A 25,667-nucleotide genomic window follows, 5' to 3' on the forward strand; every position below is an offset into this window, starting at 1 on the left:
GGAGGGATAGGAGACAGAGGGAGAGGGGAGAGAGAGAGAGAGAGAGAGAGAGAGACAGAGGGGGAGGGAGAAAGGGAGAGACAGAGGGGCAAGAGAGAGAGGGAGAGAGAGACAGAGGGGAGAGAAAGAGAGAGAGAGAGGGGATAGAGAGAGACAGAGGGGATAAAGAGAGACAGATGGAGAGGGATAAAGAGACAGAGGGGGAGGTATATGAGACAAAGGGGGAGGGATAGGAGACAGAGGGGGAGGGATAGAGAGAGAGAGACAGAGGGGATAGAGAGAGATAGAGAGAGGGGGAGAGAGAGAGACAGAGGGGAGAGAGAGAGACAGAGGGGAGAGAGAGACAGAGGGGAGAGAGAGAGAGAGAGAGACAGAGGGGCGAGAGAGAGAGAGGGGAGAGGGATAGAGAGAGAGACAGAGACAGAGGGATGGAAACAGAGAGGGAGAGGGATAGAGAGACAGAGGGATAGAGAGACAGAGGGAGAGGGATAGAGAGGCAGAAGGATAGGGATAAAGAGACAGAGGGGGAGGGATAGGAGACAGAGGGAGAGGGGAGAGAGAGAGAGACAGAGGGGGAGGGAGAAAGGGAGATACAGAGGGGAGAGAGAGACATAGGGGAGAGAGAGACATAGGGGAGAGAGAGAGAGAGAGAGAGAAAGAGAGAGAGAGAGAGGATAGAGAGAGACAGAGGGGATAACGAGAGACAGAGGGAGAGGGATAAAGAGACAGAGGGGGAGGGATAGGAGACAGAGGGGGAGGGATAGGAGACAGAGGGGGAGGGATAGAGAGAGAGAGACAGAGGGGAGAGAGAGAGATAGAGAGAGGGGGAGAGAGAGAGACAGAGGGGAGAGAGAGAGAGACAGAGGGGAGAGAGAGAGAGAGAGAGAGAGAGACAGAGGGGAGAGAGAGAGACAGAGGGGAGAGAGAGAGAGCCAGAAGGGAGAGAGGGGAGAGAGAGAGAGAGAGACAGAGGGGGAGGGAGAGAGGGGGAGAGAGAAAGAGAGAGGGGGATAGAGAGAGAGGGGAGAGAGAGAGAGAGACAGAGGGGATAAAGAGAGACAGAGGGAGAGGGATAAAGAGACAGAGGGGGAGAGATAGGAGACAGAGGGGGAGGGATAGAGAGAGAGAGAGAGAGAGACAGAGGGGAGAGAGAGAGATAGAGAGAGGGGGAGAGAGAGAGAGACAGAGGGGAGAGAGAGAGACAGAGGGGAGAGAGAGACAGAGGGGAGAGAGAGAGAGACAGAGGGGAGAGAGAGAGAGAGACAGAGGGGCAAGAGAGAGAGAGAGGGGAGAGAGAGAGAGAGAGAGAGAGAGAGAGAGAGAGAGAGAGACAGAGGGAGAGGGATAGAGAGAGAGACAGAGACAGAGGGATGGAGACAGAGAGGGAGAGGGATAGAGAGGGAGAGGGAGAGGGATAGAGAGACAGAAGGATAGGGATAAAGAGACAGAGGGGGAGGGATGGGAGACAGAGGGAGAGGGGAGAGAGAGAGAGAGGGAGAGACAGAGGGGGAGGGAGAAAGGGAGAGACAGAGGGGGGAGAGAGAGGGGGAGAGAGAGACAGAGGGGAGAGAGAGAGAGAGAGAGAGAGAGAGAGGATACAGAGAGACAGAGGGGATAAAGAGAGGGAGAGGGATAAAGAGACAGAGGGGGAGGGATAGGAGACAGAGGGGGAGGGATAGGAGACAGAGGGGGAGGGATAGAGAGAGAGAGAGAGAGAGACAGAGGGGAGAGAGAGAGATAGAGAGAGGGGGAGAGAGAGACAGAGGGGAGAGAGAGAGAGACAGAGGGGAGAGAGAGAGACAGAGGGGAGAGAGAGAGAGAGAGAGAGAGAGAGAGGGGGGGAGAGAGAGAGAGAGACAGAGGGGGAGGGAGAGAGGGGGAGAGAGAGGGGGAGAGAGAAAGAGAGAGGGGGATAGAGAGAGAGGGGGATAGAGAGAGAGAGAGAGAGAGAGAGAGAGAGAGAGAGAGAGAGAGAGAGACAGAGGGGATAGAGACAGAGGGGATAGAGGGACAGAGTGGATAGAGAGATAGACAGAGGGGATAGAGAGATAGACAGAGGGGATAGAGAGAGACAGAGGGGAGAGAGAGGGAGAGAGACAGATGGGAGAGGGAGAGAGACAGAGGTGAGAGGGAGAGAGAGACAGAGGGGAGAGGGAGAGAGACAGAAGGGAGAGGGAGGGAGACAGAGGAGGAAAGAGAGACAGACAGAGGAGGGGGGATAGAGACAGGGGAGAGGGGGGATAGAGACCGGGGAGAGGGGGGATAGAGACAGGGGAGAGGGGGGTAGAGACAGGGGAGAGGGGGATAGAGACAGGGGAGAGGGGGATAGAGATAGGGGAGAGGGGGGATAGAGAGGGGGGATAGATTCAGGGGAGAAGGGGATAGAGACAGGGGAGAAGGGGATAGAGACAGGGGAGAAGGGGGATTGAGACAGGGGAGAAGGGGGATAGAGACAGGAGAGAAGGGGGATAGAGACAGGGGAGAAGGGGGATAGACACAGGGGAGAAGGGGGGTAGAGACAGGGAGGGGGGGGAGAGACACAGGGCAGGGGGGAGAGACACAGGGGAGGGGGGAGAGACACAGGGAGGGGGGAGAGACACAGGGAGGGGGGGAGAGACACAGGGGGGAGAGACACAGTAAGCGGGGGAGAGAGACACAGGGAGGGGGGGAGAGACACAGGAGGCAGAGACACAGGGGAGAAGGGGAGAGACACAGGGGAGGGGGGGAGAGACACAGGGGAGGGGGGAGACAGTATTGTTGTTATGTTATGGTGGCTGAGGAAGGCAGCACACTAGTCACACACATCCATGATCTAACATCACTGACAGACTGTGACACACTCACAGTCTCACAGACAACAGTGAGACTTGAGTCAAAGAAGTTGTGTTCCACTAGCACGGCAGCTGCACTGCTGCAGCTCTGAGCTCTCACTGACCTTAATGAGCCTCACACCAACACTCCGACAAACACCTCCGTGACCATCCGTCTCCGACAGTGCATGGCAGGCAGTAGCCGCAGAGTCCATCCATCGAGACCTCTCACTGACCTCTTCAAAGTAACACTGACTCAGGACTGACTTAATTCACTAGTGTCTACTCTGTCTGGGGCGACCAGTTCAATGCGTCTCTCACTCCGCGCCGCCTTATCTCCCACCCGCCGCAATAGTCCCACCCACTGACTAGTAGACACTCAATGTCAGTGAGACTGGGACCGCGCGGCGCACGCTGATTGGCTGAGGCGGGGCAGGCAGGGCTGAGAGGGCTCCCGAGGCTGCCATAGACCAGCCTCTATTGGGAGCAGCATGGGCCGCGAAGAGGAGACATTAAATGTTAGTCACCACTGGGTGGCAGTCTCCTGCGGCCCATAAAAACAAATGCAATCATATTGCGCAACGAAAGGGCTCACAGCCTCTACCTACTTGCGCAATATGATTGTATTTGTTGAGACTACAACAAGCGACAGTCACACCAATAATAATTTAATAAAAAAAGATAGCTGAGTGGGTGGCAGGGGGGTCACTAATTAATACAAAAAAAAAAATTATATATATATTTTTTTTAATTATTAAAAATGTATTACATGGTGTAATTACACACATAGGACAGGTGAGGTGCTGCCTCACCTGCCCCCTATGACAGCACATCACTGATATATATATATGTCCCAGTTAGTAAAATGTCCGCTACTGCATGAACCCGGTAATGACGTCAGTTTCCGGTAACGTGCCTGTCACTAGTATGGTGTACACTGTATTGTAGTATTCAAGGTGATGAACTTCTGCTGCAGTTGAAAAAGTGTCGCTTGTTTAGAGTCAGTTCTACCCTACTCTATGGAAAGAGGATTTGAAAGTTTTTAACCGCCAATACTCCATACCAATAAGGGGGTCCAGTATTCCATACAAGAGGCTTATACAGACAGCGGATGTTGTGATATATGATTACGTCTCTACTTACCTCATACTGATTGAGGTCATTTCAAGTAAGTGCACACCCATAGGGGAATTGGAAGTCTGAAGAAGCTTTTGGGATCTATATGAACTGCTCAAGTGTCCCAGTATTTGAGTTTTTAGACTTTTTAGTTACTTGCAGTAACTTTTAACCTTGATCTTTTCTTTTCAGATTTTTGTATATATTTATTTCATATATGTGGTTTTATATATATTATTATTTATACTCTTATATATTAATTGCTGGATAGCGCTAACCTTACCATTCTATTTCCATATATATATATATATATATATATATATATATATATATATATATATATATATATATATATATATATATATATATATATATATATATATATATATATATATATATATATATATACAGTATATATAGAGAGAGAGAGATAGAGAAAGAGAGAGATAGATAAATATATAGATATTAAAATTAACATTTTCTGAATGAAGAAAAAATCTATTTATTTAAACTATTTCTTGGTTCACCTACAGCTTAGCGCACCTTCGGGTTAGCTCTCGAGCAATAGCTAGACCAGAGTTTTGTACCATGCCTCAAAGATGATAGTGAGCCTGAGTCTTTTGCTACTTTTTTATTTTTAGTTTGTAATATGAGTGCAAGAATAAGAGAGCTACTGATTTACCTTGAGTGTTCTTAGCGCTCAACAGTGCTAATATTTTTATGCTCCACTTGTAATAAGGGCCCCTGTCGTCTATCCTTAAGCACAGCATTCTACTCAGCTCACAATTTTAAGACCAAGGAGATACAATTTTAAACAACTTTCTAATTTACTTATATTATCAATTTTTCTTCATTCTCTTGGTATCTTTTCTTAAAAAGCAGGCACGTAAGGTTAGAAGCCTGCCCATTTCTGGAGCACTATATAGCAGCAGTTTTGCAAGAATGTTATCTATTTGCAAGAACACTATTTCCTGTCAGTTAGTGCTCCAGATGCCTACCTAGGTATCTCTTCAACACAGAAGCAAATTTGATAATAAAAGTAAATTGGAAACTTTTTTTAATTTGTATGCTCTGTCTGAATTACAAAAGAAAATGTTTGGGTTTCATATCACTGTAATGAGGCAGCTAGTCTGGGATGAAGATCCTTTAAAACCCTTGGATGAATATTATCAGGAGTTTCAGAGTATATGAATATTATGATGAATATTACATATGTATACATATATATGTATATATATATATATACACAGAGAGAAATGCACTCACAGGAACGAACAACCAGCTCAATACTATTGTTAGCCTGTTCTATGGCGATTTACCACCTGGGTGCAAAAGAAGTTGCACCCAGGTGGTAAATCGCCATAGAACAGGCTAACAATGGTATTGAGCTGGATGTTCGTTCCTGTGAGTGTATTTCTCTCTGTATGTATTTAGTCTCCCTAAGGGAAAAAGGGGCAACCAGACGTGGACTCCTTGCTCAGTGTGCTTAGAGGAATGTGGCTACATCTCACTGACGAGGCCCAATGAAGGCCGAAACGATCGTCTGGGGTTGCTGTGTTCCTTGTTCAGAGAAGAATTGCCTGGTATTTCGGTGCTGGACTGACCGTAATAGGCGGGATCAGACTGATATACTACAGGAAAGTTTTACTCTGTGAAAAGCATTGCTGGGCTAAAAGAAGTTGCACCCAGGTGGTAAATCGCCATAGAACAGGCTAACAATGGTATTGAGCTGGATGTTCGTTCCTGTGAGTGTATTTCTCTCTGTATATATATATATATATATATATATATATATATATATATATATATATATATGTATATTTTATACACTGTATATGTTAGATGAGACCTCAGGATTAATTGAACATGAGTTTGTTGAACACAGCTTCTAATCCAAAGGGGGTCCCAACCCCCTACCAGATGGGAGCTGGGTGAATACAGGTTTATCAGGATTGAAAATCAGCCTAGCTTTTGAAGCACGACCTCCTGCTGTGTAAAATACAGACATTTTCCAAAAGGAACTAACTCAGTGACCATGCTCATTTGACTATATGCAGAGTTTTATGACTCTAAAACATTTGGTCTACCCAATTTAAAACGATCACTTAAAAGGATAAAATCTAAAATAGTTGGATAAGCATAGTACTTACAGGAAACCACTTTGATTATTTAGAATAAATGATCTGTGTTTTGGGTGGAGAATATGCTTGGGAGCCCTCTGGAATTTGTCATCTAAAGCTTTATAGATTCAAAGTAAGACATACGTACTGCAGACCCACAGCTGGGGGGAAGGTGACACAAATAGAATTAAATACATTTTGCAAAGGGAACAATGCCAGTTTTCCATGTATGTTTAAAATGATTCATGAAATATATATTGAAATTAAACACATCATATTAAATAGATAATTGCTGCAGGGGATATTTGTGTAGGAAATAGATTCAGAATTGGTATGGATTGGATAACCATTTGTATGGTCCCATATTTGGAGTGCATATATATAAAATACTTAATCTTATTTCAGATGGACCATAGACATATGAATGCTTAGATCATTTCTAACGGTTGTTTCCATTTCTATTGCAGGCATCAATTCATGTGTGCAGAGATTGTCGCAGACATAGAGCATGCTATATCATATGAAAATATATTAGATATATAAATGCCATAAATTTCAAAATAATTAGTAATATTAAATTGCCTTAATATAAATTAATATAATACAATATAAATAATGTTAGACACATGTTTCATATCAAAATGACCAGAGAGGTAATGTGATCTTACCCAGCTGCGATTGGTATTGCGAAATTATTAATATGAAGAAAATTATGGTAGTTATTACACATTTTAAAGAAAGATGTTTAAATGTATAGCTGTATTTTTTTTTTGTCATGCTGCATTTGTTCTGTGCTGGCTGTTTGTAATACTGCCACCCGATGGACAAGGTACGGTGTTGCGACACAGGTATTACAGCCAGGAGATGATTGGCTGTTAAAGAATGCATCTCCTTAGCAACGCACACTCACAAGGTAAGCCAATAGCAGGGACAAGGTTTCAAAGGGCCACCCATATTTCACACCAATGATTAGACAATAAGTTGTATGCTGAAGGGAAAAAAGAGACACTGGCTGCTGAGTTTGGGACTGACTGAAACTGCTTGCGTGGGACACAGTCAAACTATAAAACAAAGTGGGCCATACTTCTCCTCTTCCATTGCAATTACACTTATTTTATATGAGGTGGGAAAAATCTTGAAGCTGAATATCATTTTGGTAACGTATATATATATATATAAAAAGAAAAAGGGTTGCAATTAATATTTTAACACAGATATATGCATAATAGCTGTAATTTATATTCAGTCTGTATATGGTTAAACAAATCCTTGCTGCTAAATTATTTTATCTGTACAACTATAGAGTGATAACTCAGAATTGGGTTTTTACATAAATAATATATACAATTTCTGATATTTTTAATAGAAGTGTATATTGTACTATTGCTTAAATTAACACTGTAAATCATATTGCTGAATGTTTGTAACTGCTATTTTAGGTCTCATTGTAATATTTTAAATGCAGCTCTGAATGAAAGATTGGTTTTAAAGTAAATTGGCATGAGCTTTGCATAGCATATTTTAAATAGTTTATATAATATTGACTCATATTCTAATCATTACAAATATTTATGTATCAACATGTTCATAGTTATTTACTAATAATAAAGAATTCAGATATTTAGATTAATTTTATTGTCTTAGCAAATGTATGTTTGATTGCAGGTTTTGTTTAAATAAAGATTGTTAAATATATTCCCTGCCATATACTCACACATTGTTTAGAGAATATTGCTAAGATTTTCATAAATATACTGACATATTGTATGGAGGCATTGCGCGAGATATTATAAATAATTATCATATTGATATAGTATTTTTGTGGTAAATAGAAATTATTATAGAAGAGAGAAGAAATTTCATATTTCGAATTGATATTTTGAAAATATAAAAGTTTTTTTTTTGAAAATTGAAATATTGATTTTCGTGTTCAAGATTGATATTAATATTTTGAAATATTATTAAAAATTAATTTTTGAAAAATTGATAAAAATATAAATTTTTCATATTAAATAAGATTAATAAAAATATTAATTTTCATATTTCAAAATTCATAAAAATATAAATTTTTCATATTTCAAAATTCATAAAAATATAAATTTTTCATATTTCAAAATTCATAAAAATATAAATTTTTCATATTTCAAAATTAATCAAAAATATAAATTTTTCATATTTCAAGATTCATAAAAATATTGATTTTTCATATTTCAAGATTAATAAAAATATTAATGTTGTCATATTTCAAAATTGATATTGATATTTTGAAGATATCATTTTTTTCTCCCTCTCTCTTATTGGTCAAAATTGTATTAGCGTTTTATCTTATTAAGTACAACACTAAAATAACGATGTCTGCAGCAAAAAGTAATGCTATCATTTCTGTGCAAGATGAAATTGTGTCCTCCCCAAGGTCCTCCGTCAATTAAGTGATTCAGAAAAAAATGCTCAAATTAGACGCCATGAATCACATCATGACTAGACTTGATGTTGGGGACGATGTCTCCAGGTATATTAATGAGTGTAAAGATAAGGCCAAAGATTTAGTTAAAGATATGTGGTTTGAAGATGGTGAATTATACAAAATGTTACTGCAACTTAATAGATGCACGGAACTTGGGGGGCATGATGAGTTAATTTTCGAAACTTGGCCGATCCTAATGTATTTGAGCTGTGAGTTGTCTAACCAAATGGCAGGACAGAACAGACAATTAGGGCGGCTAAGGGATGAAAATAATTTATTACGAGACTTTCAAGATGCATTTATTCAGGCAAAGACAGAGGTTTTCCATGCTAGCCAAAAGGCTTCTGACTTAGATAAATATAATCAGGAATTAATGGCTGATTTTAAAACTTTCGAAGAAGAATATCAAAAGTGCCAAGATGAAAATAAAACTTTAAAAGTTAGATATCATGAGGCTGAAAAAGCATGCGAGCAGGCAATAAATAAATTACAGAGACAAATTAGCAGCTATAAGGACTGGGACAGAAATGAGAGTCAAGATCCCAGGCGGGAGGATAGACAAAGATACCCAAACTATAGCCCTAATTCAGGCCCAGAGGTAACATTTTCCCCTAGGCAACTACATAACTCTGGGGGACCAGAAAATTATTACGCCTCAGATGAAAGGCACTCTAGCTCAAACAATAAGTCCCCAGTAAGATCCAGTGATGTACCAAATAAAGTGTATGACACCCCCACAATAATTAAATTCCTAAAGAATACAGTACACCCATTTTCTAAAGGGGGGGCCACTTCCATAATTGACCACTTAGAGGCCTTTGAAAACGCATTATCTATAATGAGTGTTACAAGTGAGCAATTAAAAATTGAATTTCTACCCTGGGTATTTGAAAGTAAGCATCACAAATTCTTTGCTTCACTAAAGGATATGAATATTCGTTCCTGGAGTGAAACAAAACGACAATGCAGAAAAGAATTCGGACAACATCGCACTAAAACGGCAACGAGAATAGCTGTATATAGTTTAAAATGTAGTGCGAATCAAAGTCCAATCGAATTCCTTTCTATATTGAAGAATGCGTACAGCATGGCTGAAGATGATCCCATATTTAAAGGTTCAGAGTTTGTTAATATATTTTTTGAAGCGCTATCCACACCCATCAAAATCAACTTAGCTAGAGATTTTGAGGAAAACTGTTCATTGGAATGGCTGATCAAAGAGAGTACGAAATTATACTCTATTCAGCAGTCCAGTGAACAGGGGGATAAAAGGGAAAAGAAGCCCAATCCTAAAATAGTGGCCGAAACTAGGGTGTCACCTGAACCCCTAAATTTGGAGTCTAAAAAGAAAACATATGCGGAAGTGACCTGAGAAAACAGGCCATCTCCACAGAGGTTTAATTCTACCACTCCCCCAACACGGGATGAGGCGCAGAGAGACTATAGCCAAAGCGGGGAACATACTCAGGCGAATAATAACGCCCAAAGAGAATACCCACAGAATAATGGGTACCCCCGCAAAGGTAGATACAATAGACAGCGAAGGTATTCTCAGGATAACCAGACACCCCAAGTAAATAATGCTCCCCAAAATAATAATGCAGAACAAATTGAACCCCAGGGGCAACCACGCCAGGATAGAAATAGCAGCTCTAATTCTGAAGGGAACCAATGGTCCAAGAATCATTATTATGGGGCATCAAGAGATAGGCCCAGGAGTAGGGGTAACTTGTATAAACCAAGTAGACCAGCTTAGTACCCAGCTAATTCGGTTGAGCGAACAAGTCGCTAATATGAGTCAAAAACTTACGGCTCAGCAACCGAACAATATTTTTTTAGAGGTACAGCCAGTGGTCAGCAGTGGACCACAGGCACAATCATAAACACTGCGGTATCACCTGAAAGGGAGGGAAGAGATATACAAAATGAAATAATAAATGTCAATGATACTAATCATGTTCTCTCCCCACAGACCGAAAACAGACAACTTAGCTGTGATGACAGGCAACCTCATCCGGGAAAAATTAATAAATCTCTTCTTTTGCAGCACTCTCTTAACCTCCAGCCGACCCTGTCATAAAGGAAACAGGTAGGTATGAAGCTTCCTCTACACAGGAAAATGTGGCAAATTCAGGTAACACGTGGCAAAGCCCACAGATGTATGAGAATGCCAATTTTATGTGTGAAATGGTAGAAAATACAGGAAGATATTATGTATTAGTTGAGCTGCAAGATTCAGTCTCCAACCCTATCATGGGATTAGTCGACACTGGATCTCAGGCAACTATTTTATCCCACAGGTACTACACACAGCTAAATGAGCTAACACCCCACAAACCTAAAATAAAAGAATTTGACTGTTCTCTAATAGGAGTTGGGGGTGATTCTCTAAAAGTCTACGTTACGGCCTGGTTAAAATTTAAATTGGGGAACAGGGTCATAAGACACCCTGTCATTATAGTGGATCTGCCTACTGATCGTTTAATTATTGGTAGTGATCTCCTGAAGCGATTAAGCACCATAATTGATTGCATAAATAATGTAATTTGGTCACAAGTTAAAAGGCCTATAAATTATGAAAAATTTGGTATATATCGCACCCGACATAGCTGTCACGTGGTGGAAGAGAAACCAGACGCTGTGGAGATTCATTTCAGGAATAACTCTATACCTGAAATCACTATTCTACAAATAGATGATCAGACTCCTTTAAGTGGCTCTGATGGTAATACTTTTAAAATTTTGCCTGGAAAAATAGCGAATATTTCCCTAGATGGCGATGTATTAACCATATCACTCCACAAGGGGGATCATAAAATCCCTAAGGGGGGAGGCCACGCTCAATACCTCACAGGGATTGAGAGAGTTAAAGAGGATCTATTTATTCCTATACAAGTGCATGACCTTGGTAAAACCAAGTATGCTAAATTAAACTTAAAACAGGAAGCTAGCTATATAAGCGAAGGTTTATTAGCGCAAATAGCTGAACCTAAAGTGATTAAATATCTTTCTCCCCAAGACCACAGTGTCAGCAACCTGGATGACAGGTTTGAAAGCTATAACATCACAGCTAAGTGCTTATTATCTATCTCTATAGGAAATAAGTCAGTGAAGCACCTGTTTTTAGTTTTAAATACCCCCCATAATCAAATATACATTGGCAATGATATCTTACATAGATATGCCATAAAAATAGATTTGATTAACTCCTGCCTCTGGAGCAGGTTAAAGGGGGACCCTGAAGTATTTCAGGATGAAAATGCAGCCCTGAAGTCAAACCAGCAATTGCCATATGCTGTGAATATGCAGGTATCTAGTGATATTATAATTCCTGCTGGGGCTGATAAATTTCTTTTACCCTTAAAGGTAAAGAGAGGTCAGAAATTAAAAACTTCTGAAACACTGATTTGCCTCTCCCATAGAATACAAAATCTAGGTGTCACAGTAACCTACACTCCTATGGTGGATATTGGAACTGCTCCCATACATATTGTTGTGCATAACATGACCCCACAGGATATAACATTATCCAAGGGAACTACCATAGGATATGCACTGGAATCAAGTTATTACACTTTTGGATTCCAGAATAATGTAATTGGGCTAATACCTGAAGGATACTTAACTGACGAACAATTAATAGAACAATCCTTTGCATCTATGCCAGAGGATCTATTTAATATTCAGTCTATTTGTCCCTTCAGCTCAGAGGAAGGCATCTGTAAAATTGAAGAAGCCTCTCTAGTGTTTGATCAGCCAATCAAACAGCAAGATTACCCCAATACCCAGAGTCATGGGAGCAATGTAAATTATAACCAAGGGGATCTCACCTCTAGGTTGGAAGAAGCCTATGAAATAGGACAGCCTGAAATCTTTCCAGGATTTCAGCAAATAGTCGAGGAACAAATATCCTTAGCTAATGGCTGTTCCAGCGATGATGAACGCCAACAGCTGCGAGAACTCCTGATGGAGTACAAGGATATTTTTGCTAAGGATTCTTATGACTGTGGTACCACAGACTTGCACATTGCAAGAATACAAACAGATCCCGATGCACCCCCTGTATTTGTCAAACAATACAGACTTCCCTTAGCCGCATATGATTCTCTTGCAGAGATCATAAGGAATTTGGAAGAAAGAGGTATTATCAGACAAGTGCACAGCTCTTATAATAATCCTATTCTAGGTGTCCTTAAGCCCAATGGACAATGGCGTTTGTGTGCTGACTTAAGACAGCTAAACAAATGAGTATACATGTCTGGCTGGCCTGTACCATACATTGACCAGTGCCTAGCACAAATGCAGGGATCCAAAATATTCACTGCCATTGATTGTGCACAGGGATACTGGATCATAAAGGTACATGAAGGGGGGGCGGAGCTAGCACGCCGAGAGAATGGCCGCTTGAGACCGGAGCTCCGCTAACAACTGGCCTTAATGCAACATAGAAAGCCAGCATAACATACATTATGCTAAAGGCATCGACTGGGGAACAACATTAGGCGACCCGGGACTAAGCAGAAGCACACTGATCGAGAGCGGATGATAACAACTCCGGTGAGAGACCCGACGAGAGCGCAATAAGTAAGTGCGCCATAACTTAACCCCGGAACTGCAGACACTCTACATATAAGGGCAATAGCTGTGGATGTTATATACACAACGCCAATAAGGCCATCAGTGGAAACTGTTTTATTAATCCACATATAATAAAAGCAGGCACCGGGTGGAGGAGTTATTAAAAGAGTGCATCATAGACTTTACTTTGCACGCAGCACTAAATTTTGCATATCAAGGCCGCAGACCCTGTTTCACTGCCAGAACAATAGCATAGGAGACATTTAGAATAACAAGCATTAATACTCAATACTACAGTGGAATGGACTGCACAGATATTCAATCCGCTGAAATGGCCTTATAGAATTCATTATGACAGTGGCTTAGGTGCCCAGGATGATAAAAGTCTCCCTTGTCGCCAAAATACTTTAAAGATTCAAACCAAGATGAGTTAAGATCTGACAAAATGTTATAAAAACCAAATCCTTATATACTTCAAGCTGCATTTTTACTACCTACTTCTGAACTGTAATCTACAAGATATAAATCCTCAGAACTATATGAATGGTTATACATATCAAAGAGCACAAGTGTATATGTCATTAAAAAAGTGCATTTCAAAACCGGCAACCCCTTCTCTGCTACTATTTACTACTCTGGATATTGCAAGATCCTGCTAATTAATCACAGGCAGAGCATCAACACCATGGCTGCTAGGAAATCTGGGAAGCCGGATAAATCTAACAAAATGAATGCCTATTTTAAAACCCTTGACACGGAAAACACTGAAACTACCCCATCCTCACAATCTGTAAATTCTAAAAACGGGGACCAAGCAGAAGACGACACAGTTGCTATAACCAAAGCTGACCTCAAACTTCTGCCCTCTAAAGAGGACTTCTCGCAATTAATACTCCAGGTGAGCCAGCTTATTAAAGAGGGCCTGGCAGAAGTAAAATCTGATATATCACAGTTAGGGCACAGAGTGGAACAGTTGGAAGAAACAACAGACACCCTAGCTACTGACTCAGAACATATGGCTGAACAGCTAAAAGCCCAGGGAGCCACTATCAATTTTCTGCAGGATCATATTGAGGATCTTGATAACCGGGGGCGCCGTCAGAACCTAAGAATCCGGGGAATACCGGAGACGGTTACGCAAACCCAACTGGGGCCCTTTTTACAAAGATTCTTTCAACACCTCCTTAATACCCAGGCGGACCAAGAGTTACAACTAGACAGAGCACATAGGGCCCTTCGTCAACTTCCAAAAGACGGCGCTCCCCCAAGGGACGTAATTCTCAGATTCCACCAATTTGAAGATAAAGAAAAAGTATTGGTTGCAGCCAGAAAGATGAAACAATCACAATTTGAGGAAAGCAGCCTGCAAGTTTACCCTGACCTATGCCCACAAACGCTTATAAAACGCAGAGAAGCCAGATATCTCACCCTGCACCTGCAGGACTTAGGTATCAAATATAGATGGGGATTCCCCTTCTGCCTACGTGTAGAAAAAGAAAACCAAATTGCTATTTACCGGGGCCCTGATGACATCGCAGACTTCTGCTCCAAACTCGGCATAGCCCAACCATCCCTGCCCTCTCTAACAAGAGAGGAGAAAGACAATCCCTATAACCCTCTTGGTCCCAGAGAGCAAAGACAACCATGGGTCAAAGTAAACAGAAAACGCCAAAGAGGAGCAGGGGATAAGGCATCCGAGCATACCTCCAGCAGTCTCATCACCTGAGCTCCTAGCAAGCTCATCTTTTGAACTATAATCGATTGTTTGATGGACAAAGTCATTGCTAATGAAAAGTGATCCTAACTCTGAAGGAAATCTCAGTATCAGAGTAACCTATTGTTTATCCTTAGGTTATAATAGTTTCTTATTGATATAGAAAGCCTCAACACTTATGTTGGCTCAGCTGTGTTTACTGTTTAATTATTGCTACTATGCAAGTTGTGAGTCATGTCTAGCACATGATCCCTCTGCTACAAGTTGTAGCTCACAGATCCCTAGCCGCTGTATTCAGCGGACTACTGCTGGCGACCCGCTCGAATGTTCTTTTGGAGCGGAGCGCCATTAGTATGGATCAAAAAGTTAATATGTCTTGTTGTTGTCAATATGTTCTTATTTGTTTTTGTTTTTTATTGTTTAGGTCAGTGCGAAATTTAAATACCAGTCCAATTGCTCTCTATTCTACATGTCCTCTACATAACCTAATGCACATTTTCTTCCACAGGGCGGAGGGTTCTCCTTGGGTGAGTTGTAAAAATGTAATTTACTATTTTGTCTACTTACAAGCTAGTCAGATTTACCTGATGTTTTCCTTCTTTTGTTGCTTCAAGTCATTTAAAATTCCCTAATGGCGGCTCATAAGATAAGAATTCTCTCACAGAATGTGAAGGGCCTGAACTCCCCAAACAAAAGGTCAATGGCACTTAGTTGGTTTAAACGACACAAGGGGGATATAATTTTTATGCAGGAAACTCACTTTGACATAAATAAGCAACCGAGATGTAGCTCAAATATATATCCTACTGGGTATTTCAGCTCAGCAAACTCAAAAAATAAAGGAGTAGGTATACTATTACACAGAAAGGTCCCATTCCAACTCATTCAGAAGGAAGTAGACCCGGAGGGTAGATTTGTGATTTTAGTAGGTATTTTGTATAATAGGCCGGTGACACTGGCCAATATATATTGCCCGAATCAGAAACAGCTCCCCTTTATAAGAAAAGTGATAAACAGACTAATGGATATTAAAAAAGGTACAGTTTTGTTAGGGGGAGATTTTAATACGCTACTAGATCCACAATTAGACAGCTCACATCCCAGAGGGGCTAGGTCTAGAAGAGACTCTATTAAAATGGACAAATACCTATGGGAGTTAACCCTTTTGGATGCATGGCGCACATTACACCCAGATTACCGTCAATACACTTTCTATTCCCACCCAAGACAAGTTTATTCGAGAATAGACTACCTATTAATAGACCAGAATAGCATACCAATGGTCTCCAACACGGATATAGAACCAAATGCATGGTCAGATCACTCCATGGTTACCATGGATCTGGTTTGGTCATCCATGCCGGTGGTCAAAGAGAGTACGAAATTATACTCTATTCAGCAGTCCAGTGAACAGGGGGATAAAAGGGAAAAGAAGCCCAATCCTAAAATAGTGGCCGAAACTAGGGTGTCACCTGAACCCCTAAATTTGGAGTCTAAAAAGAAAACATATGCGGAAGTGACCTGAGAAAACAGGCCATCTCCACAGAGGTTTAATTCTACCACTCCCCCAACACGGGATGAGGCGCAGAGAGACTATAGCCAAAGCGGGGAACATACTCAGGCGAATAATAACGCCCAAAGAGAATACCCACAGAATAATGGGTACCCCCGCAAAGGTAGATACAATAGACAGCGAAGGTATTCTCAGGATAACCAGACACCCCAAGTAAATAATGCTCCCCAAAATAATAATGCAGAACAAATTGAACCCCAGGGGCAACCACGCCAGGATAGAAATAGCAGCTCTAATTCTGAAGGGAACCAATGGTCCAAGAATCATTATTATGGGGCATCAAGAGATAGGCCCAGGAGTAGGGGTAACTTGTATAAACCAAGTAGACCAGCTTAGTACCCAGCTAATTCGGTTGAGCGAACAAGTCGCTAATATGAGTCAAAAACTTACGGCTCAGCAACCGAACAATATTTTTTTAGAGGTACAGCCAGTGGTCAGCAGTGGACCACAGGCACAATCATAAACACTGCGGTATCACCTGAAAGGGAGGGAAGAGATATACAAAATGAAATAATAAATGTCAATGATACTAATCATGTTCTCTCCCCACAGACCGAAAACAGACAACTTAGCTGTGATGACAGGCAACCTCATCCGGGAAAAATTAATAAATCTCTTCTTTTGCAGCACTCTCTTAACCTCCAGCCGACCCTGTCATAGAGGAAACAGGTAGGTATGAAGCTTCCTCTACACAGGAAAATGTGGCAAATTCAGGTAACACGTGGCAAAGCCCACAGATGTATGAGAATGCCAATTTTATGTGTGAAATGGTAGAAAATACAGGAAGATATTATGTATTAGTTGAGCTGCAAGATTCAGTCTCCAACCCTATCATGGGATTAGTCGACACTGGATCTCAGGCAACTATTTTATCCCACAGGTACTACACACAGCTAAATGAGCTAACACCCCACAAACCTAAAATAAAAGAATTTGACTGTTCTCTAATAGGAGTTGGGGGTGATTCTCTAAAAGTCTACGTTACGGCCTGGTTAAAATTTAAATTGGGGAACAGGGTCATAAGACACCCTGTCATTATAGTGGATCTGCCTACTGATCGTTTAATTATTGGTAGTGATCTCCTGAAGCGATTAAGCACCATAATTGATTGCATAAATAATGTAATTTGGTCACAAGTTAAAAGGCCTATAAATTATGAAAAATTTGGTATATATCGCACCCGACATAGCTGTCACGTGGTGGAAGAGAAACCAGACGCTGTGGAGATTCATTTCAGGAATAACTCTATACCTGAAATCACTATTCTACAAATAGATGATCAGACTCCTTTAAGTGGCTCTGATGGTAATACTTTTAAAATTTTGCCTGGAAAAATAGCGAATATTTCCCTAGATGGCGATGTATTAACCATATCACTCCACAAGGGGGATCATAAAATCCCTAAGGGGGGAGGCCACGCTCAATACCTCACAGGGATTGAGAGAGTTAAAGAGGATCTATTTATTCCTATACAAGTGCATGACCTTGGTAAAACCAAGTATGCTAAATTAAACTTAAAACAGGAAGCTAGCTATATAAGCGAAGGTTTATTAGCGCAAATAGCTGAACCTAAAGTGATTAAATATCTTTCTCCCCAAGACCACAGTGTCAGCAACCTGGATGACAGGTTTGAAAGTTATAACATCACAGCTAAGTGCTTATTATCTATCTCTATAGGAAATAAGTCAGTGAAGCACCTGTTTTTAGTTTTAAATACCCCCCATAATCAAATATACATTGGCAATGATATCTTACATAGATATGCCATAAAAATAGATTTGATTAACTCCTGCCTCTGGAGCAGGTTAAAGGGGGACCCTGAAGTATTTCAGGATGAAAATGCAGCCCTGAAGTCAAACCAGCAATTGCCATATGCTGTGAATATGCAGGTATCTAGTGATATTATAATTCCTGCTGGGGCTGATAAATTTCTTTTACCCTTAAAGGTAAAGAGAGGTCAGAAATTAAAAACTTCTGAAACACTGATTTGCCTCTCCCATAGAATACAAAATCTAGGTGTCACAGTAACCTACACTCCTATGGTGGATATTGGAACTGCTCCCATACATATTGTTGTGCATAACATGACCCCACAGGATATAACATTATCCAAGGGAACTACCATAGGATATGCACTGGAATCAAGTTATTACACTTTTGGATTCCAGAATAATGTAATTGGGCTAATACCTGAAGGATACTTAACTGACGAACAATTAATAGAACAATCCTTTGCATCTATGCCAGAGGATCTATTTAATATTCAGTCTATTTGTCCCTTCAGCTCAGAGGAAGGCATCTGTAAAATTGAAGAAGCCTCTCTAGTGTTTGATCAGCCAATCAAACAGCAAGATTACCCCAATACCCAGAGTCATGGGAGCAATGTAAATTATAACCAAGGGGATCTCACCTCTAGGTTGGAAGAAGCCTATGAAATAGGACAGCCTGAAATCTTTCCAGGATTTCAGCAAATAGTCGAGGAACAAATATCCTTAGCTAATGGCTGTTCCAGCGATGATGAACGCCAACAGCTGCGAGAACTCCTGATGGAGTACAAGGATATTTTTGCTAAGGATTCTTATGACTGTGGTACCACAGACTTGCACATTGCAAGAATACAAACAGATCCCGATGCACCCCCTGTATTTGTCAAACAATACAGACTTCCCTTAGCCGCATATGATTCTCTTGCAGAGATCATAAGGAATTTGGAAGAAAGAGGTATTATCAGACAAGTGCACAGCTCTTATAATAATCCTATTCTAGGTGTCCTTAAGCCCAATGGACAATGGCGTTTGTGTGCTGACTTAAGACAGCTAAACAAATGAGTATACATGTCTGGCTGGCCTGTACCATACATTGACCAGTGCCTAGCACAAATGCAGGGATCCAAAATATTCACTGCCATTGATTGTGCACAGGGATACTGGATCATAAAGGTACATGAAGGGGGGGCGGAGCTAGCGCGCCGAGAGAATGGCCGCTTGAGACCGGAGCTCCGCTAACAACTGGCCTTAATGCAACATAGAAAGCCAGCATAACATACATTATGCTAAAGGCATCGACTGGGGAACAACATTAGGCGACCCGGGACTAAGCAGAAGCACACTGATCGAGAGCGGATGATAACAACTCCGGTGAGAGACCCGACGAGAGCGCAATAAGTAAGTGCGCCATAACTTAACCCCGGAACTGCAGACACTCTACATATAAGGGCAATAGCTGTGGATGTTATATACACAACGCCAATAAGGCCATCAGTGGAAACTGTTTTATTAATCCACATATAATAAAAGCAGGCACCGGGTGGAGGAGTTATTAAAAGAGTGCATCATAGACTTTACTTTGCACGCAGCACTAAATTTTGCATATCAAGGCCGCAGACCCTGTTTCACTGCCAGAACAATAGCATAGGAGACATTTAGAATAACAAGCATTAATACTCAATACTACAGTGGAATGGACTGCACAGATATTCAATCCGCTGAAATGGCCTTATAGAATTCATTATGACAGTGGCTTAGGTGCCCAGGATGATAAAAGTCTCCCTTGTCGCCAAAATACTTTAAAGATTCAAACCAAGATGAGTTAAGATCTGACAAAATGTTATAAAAACCAAATCCTTATATACTTCAAGCTGCATTTTTACTACCTACTTCTGAACTGTAATCTACAAGATATAAATCCTCAGAACTATATGAATGGTTATACATATCAAAGAGCACAAGTGTATATGTCATTAAAAAAGTGCATTTCAAAACCGGCAACCCCTTCTCTGCTACTATTTACTACTCTGGATATTGCAAGATCCTGCTAATTAATCACAGGCAGAGCATCAACACCATGGCTGCTAGGAAATCTGGGAAGCCGGATAAATCTAACAAAATGAATGCCTATTTTAAAACCCTTGACACGGAAAACACTGAAACTACCCCATCCTCACAATCTGTAAATTCTAAAAACGGGGACCAAGCAGAAGACGACACAGTTGCTATAACCAAAGCTGACCTCAAACTTCTGCCCTCTAAAGAGGACTTCTCGCAATTAATACTCCAGGTGAGCCAGCTTATTAAAGAGGGCCTGGCAGAAGTAAAATCTGATATATCACAGTTAGGGCACAGAGTGGAACAGTTGGAAGAAACAACAGACACCCTAGCTACTGACTCAGAACATATGGCTGAACAGCTAAAAGCCCAGGGAGCCACTATCAATTTTCTGCAGGATCATATTGAGGATCTTGATAACCGGGGGCGCCGTCAGAACCTAAGAATCCGGGGAATACCGGAGACGGTTACGCAAACCCAACTGGGGCCCTTTTTACAAAGATTCTTTCAACACCTCCTTAATACCCAGGCGGACCAAGAGTTACAACTAGACAGAGCACATAGGGCCCTTCGTCAACTTCCAAAAGACGGCGCTCCCCCAAGGGACGTAATTCTCAGATTCCACCAATTTGAAGATAAAGAAAAAGTATTGGTTGCAGCCAGAAAGATGAAACAATCACAATTTGAGGAAAGCAGCCTGCAAGTTTACCCTGACCTATGCCCACAAACGCTTATAAAACGCAGAGAAGCCAGATATCTCACCCTGCACCTGCAGGACTTAGGTATCAAATATAGATGGGGATTCCCCTTCTGCCTACGTGTAGAAAAAGAAAACCAAATTGCTATTTACCGGGGCCCTGATGACATCGCAGACTTCTGCTCCAAACTCGGCATAGCCCAACCATCCCTGCCCTCTCTAACAAGAGAGGAGAAAGACAATCCCTATAACCCTCTTGGTCCCAGAGAGCAAAGACAACCATGGGTCAAAGTAAACAGAAAACGCCAAAGAGGAGCAGGGGATAAGGCATCCGAGCATACCTCCAGCAGTCTCATCACCTGAGCTCCTAGCAAGCTCATCTTTTGAACTATAATCGATTGTTTGATGGACAAAGTCATTGCTAATGAAAAGTGATCCTAACTCTGAAGGAAATCTCAGTATCAGAGTAACCTATTGTTTATCCTTAGGTTATAATAGTTTCTTATTGATATAGAAAGCCTCAACACTTATGTTGGCTCAGCTGTGTTTACTGTTTAATTATTGCTACTATGCAAGTTGTGAGTCATGTCTAGCACATGATCCCTCTGCTACAAGTTGTAGCTCACAGATCCCTAGCCGCTGTATTCAGCGGACTACTGCTGGCGACCCGCTCGAATGTTCTTTTGGAGCGGAGCGCCATTAGTATGGATCAAAAAGTTAATATGTCTTGTTGTTGTCAATATGTTCTTATTTGTTTTTGTTTTTTATTGTTTAGATCAGTGCGAAATTTAAATACCAGTCCAATTGCTCTCTATTCTACATGTCCTCTACATAACCTAATGCACATTTTCTTCCACAGGGCGGAGGGTTCTCCTTGGGTGAGTTGTAAAAATGTAATTTACTATTTTGTCTACTTACAAGCTAGTCAGATTTACCTGATGTTTTCCTTCTTTTGTTGCTTCAAGTCATTTAAAATTCCCTAATGGCGGCTCATAAGATAAGAATTCTCTCACAGAATGTGAAGGGCCTGAACTCCCCAAACAAAAGGTCAATGGCACTTAGTTGGTTTAAACGACACAAGGGGGATATAATTTTTATGCAGGAAACTCACTTTGACATAAATAAGCAACCGAGATGTAGCTCAAATATATATCCTACTGGGTATTTCAGCTCAGCAAACTCAAAAAATAAAGGAGTAGGTATACTATTACACAGAAAGGTCCCATTCCAACTCATTCAGAAGGAAGTAGACCCGGAGGGTAGATTTGTGATTTTAGTAGGTATTTTGTATAATAGGCCGGTGACACTGGCCAATATATATTGCCCGAATCAGAAACAGCTCCCCTTTATAAGAAAAGTGATAAACAGACTAATGGATATTAAAAAAGGTACAGTTTTGTTAGGGGGAGATTTTAATACGCTACTAGATCCACAATTAGACAGCTCACATCCCAGAGGGGCTAGGTCTAGAAGAGACTCTATTAAAATGGACAAATACCTATGGGAGTTAACCCTTTTGGATGCATGGCGCACATTACACCCAGATTACCGTCAATACACTTTCTATTCCCACCCAAGACAAGTTTATTCGAGAATAGACTACCTATTAATAGACCAGAATAGCATACCAATGGTCTCCAACACGGATATAGAACCAAATGCATGGTCAGATCACTCCATGGTTACCATGGATCTGGTTTGGTCATCCATGCCGGTGGTCCCTTACCTGTGGCGCCTTGATGAAGCACTACTTCACAAACCTGAGGTGGTTAAGAAAATTGCAACAGCTATGAAAGAGTATTTCACACATAACACCTGCAAACAACAGAACCCCACAGTTATTTGGGACGCTCACAAGGCGGTACTGAGGGGCGAATTTATCAAAATCCAGGCCTCCCTCAAAAAAATATACCAACAGAAATATAGATCCCTGCTAAATAAACTAAAAGACATCGATAGACTACATCAGCTTAACCCAGCTGACACCACCATCTCAAAGAAAAGACAGGAGATAAGACTAGAATTAAGAAACCTCCTACAGGAGGAGACTCATAAAAGAGCTTTATACCTTAGTAAAATATACTTTACGGAAAGTAATAAGGCAGGTGCCTGTCTAGATAGAACTCTCAAACAAAAATCATCTTACAACCACATTAGAGAAATAGCCATCGATGAAACACATCATGTCTCAGATAGTGAGACGATAGCTGAGACATTCAGGAAATATTATGAAGGGTTATATAACATTCCCAAAACTCACACCCCAGATGTAGATATGCTCATGGAAAGATACATCACCCAAGCTGACCTCCCATCCCTAGAGCCAGACAAAAAAGCAGCATTGGAGGCTCCTATATCCTCCTTGGAAGTCATGACTGCAATAGACTCCCTACCTGCAGGTAAAAGCCCCGGCCCGGATGGGTTTAGCAACAAATATTATAAAACGTTTAAAGACATTCTAACACCTCACCTTACCACTTTATTTAATTCAATCGATGATCAAGGGGCATTTTCCAAAGAGTTTCTTTTATCACATATAACAGTAATCCCCAAACCCAATAAAGCTACAAATTTAACCAGCAATTATAGGCCTATTTCACTGCTGAATTCGGATCTAAAGATATATTCTAAAATACTGTCAGCTAGAATCAATAAAATCCTTCCTGAGATAATACACGTAGATCAAGCGGGATTTGTCCCTAATAGGGAAGCCCGGGATAACACGGTTAGGGTACTCCAATTGATAGATTATGTAAAATTTAAAAATATCCCATCAATTTTAATATCTACGGATGCTGAAAAAGCTTTCGATAGGCTAAATTGGAAGTTTCTGGAAAAAGTAATGCTAAATATAGGATTCGGAGAAAAAATGGTTAATAGAATTTTTAGTTTATATGCCGACCCTTCAGCTATGGTTAAAGTTAATGGAGTCTTGTCTCTCCCCCTTCCCATCCAAAACGGAACACGTCAGGGCTGTCCCCTGTCCCCGGCCCTATTTATCATAACAATGGAGGTTTTGGCGTCACACATCAGAAAAAATAGTAACATCAAGGGCATACAAATCGGGCAAAATGATTATAAATTAAATATGTTTGCAGATGATGTATTAATATCATTATCATCTCCTGAAAAGACCATACCTCACCTACTAAAGGAATTTGAAAAATTTGGTGAATACTCAAACTTCTTAATAAATGGCCAAAAATCAGAGATCCTTAATTTAACTCTGCCTCCCCAGGAACTTGATGATCTGGGGCTAATTTGTGAATATAGAAGGAAATCTGATGCGATTAAATATCTTGGAATTGAGATAACAGCCCAACACTCAAAACTTTTTGATCTAAATTACACAGCACTGCTGAAAAATATAGATTCAGACTTACATAAATGGGTCAAGAATAAAACTTCCTGGTGGGGTAGAATCCAAACCATCAAGATGAACATACTACCTAGAATATTGTATCTCTTTCAGGCGGCCCCAATCTATCTGTCACCCATGTTCCTCAAAAAGCTTCAAAACAGTATAAACTCCTTTATCTGGGGCACACACAAACCTAGAATAACAAAGAATACTATATATCGTTCCTTAGATGAAGGGGGGCTGGGAGTCCCTAATGTTACGTTGTACTATCATGCAGTCACACTACAAAGAGTTATAGAGTGGCACACTGGAACTAACTCTAAAGCATGGGTATCACTAGACTCACAAATATTAAAGGCGCCTCGGGTGGGGGCCTTATGCTGGCTAGCCAAAAAACACAGACCACGAATAATTCAGAAAATCAATTTGCTAAAACAAGTGTTTCAGAATTGGGATAAAATATTGGGGAGCTACAGGGGCTTATCGTCCATAAATCACCTATGTCCCCTGTATTTGCAAATGCTGAATTTAAAAGAGGGTTGGAAATAGGAGACAGTAATAGTGGGGAACTTGGTTACTCGATACCGATCTATACATTAGTCCATAATAACAAATTAAAGACACAGGAAGAATTAAGAGACATTGCTGGGGGAATATATGCAAACTGGCTGAAATATGCCCAGCTAACACACTTAGTACACACATCCCCATTTAAAGATGACTTTCTCCGTAAGCTGACAGACTTTGAAAACATATGCTTGACCGCAACCCCAACCAGGGGCACATTATCAAGGACTAGGAAGTTATTAAGCAAGCTTAGGTATACCTCCTTACCCACATATGTAGATAGGTGGCAACAAGAGCTGAAGGAGGACCTGACTCATAAGCAATGGAAACAAATGTTCTATCGCTCTCATAAAGTCTCAGGGTCAGCTAGTATCTTAGAACTTAATTTTAAAATCCTCACAAGATGGTATCTGACGCCACACAGATTGAAACACTTATATCCCAGCTCCCTAGGTGCCTGCTGGCGCGGATGTGGAGAAGTGGGCAACATGACGCATATCTGGTGGGGCTGTAGAAAACTCCATACCTTATGGACAGAGGTAGAAAAACTAGGAAAATTCTTATTTAGTTCAAATTATACACTGTTAGCGCCTCATGCCCTATTTAACCAGAAACCTGGTAATTATTGTAAGATAAGACAGGTAGTCTTTCAGATAGCACTAAACAGTGCCAAATCTATTATAGCCAGACAGTGGAAGTTAACGACACTGCCCACAAGACAAATGTGGATAAACAGAACAGATGAATTATTTTTCCTAGAAAAGTATGGTTATTATAAAAAACAAAAACTTGATTTCTTTCATGATATACAATTTTACTGGGATCAGTTCAAATCTACTAGCC

Source organism: Bombina bombina, chromosome 6, assembly GCF_027579735.1.
Source record: "Bombina bombina isolate aBomBom1 chromosome 6, aBomBom1.pri, whole genome shotgun sequence".
Taxonomy (NCBI): Eukaryota; Metazoa; Chordata; class Amphibia; order Anura; family Bombinatoridae; genus Bombina; species Bombina bombina.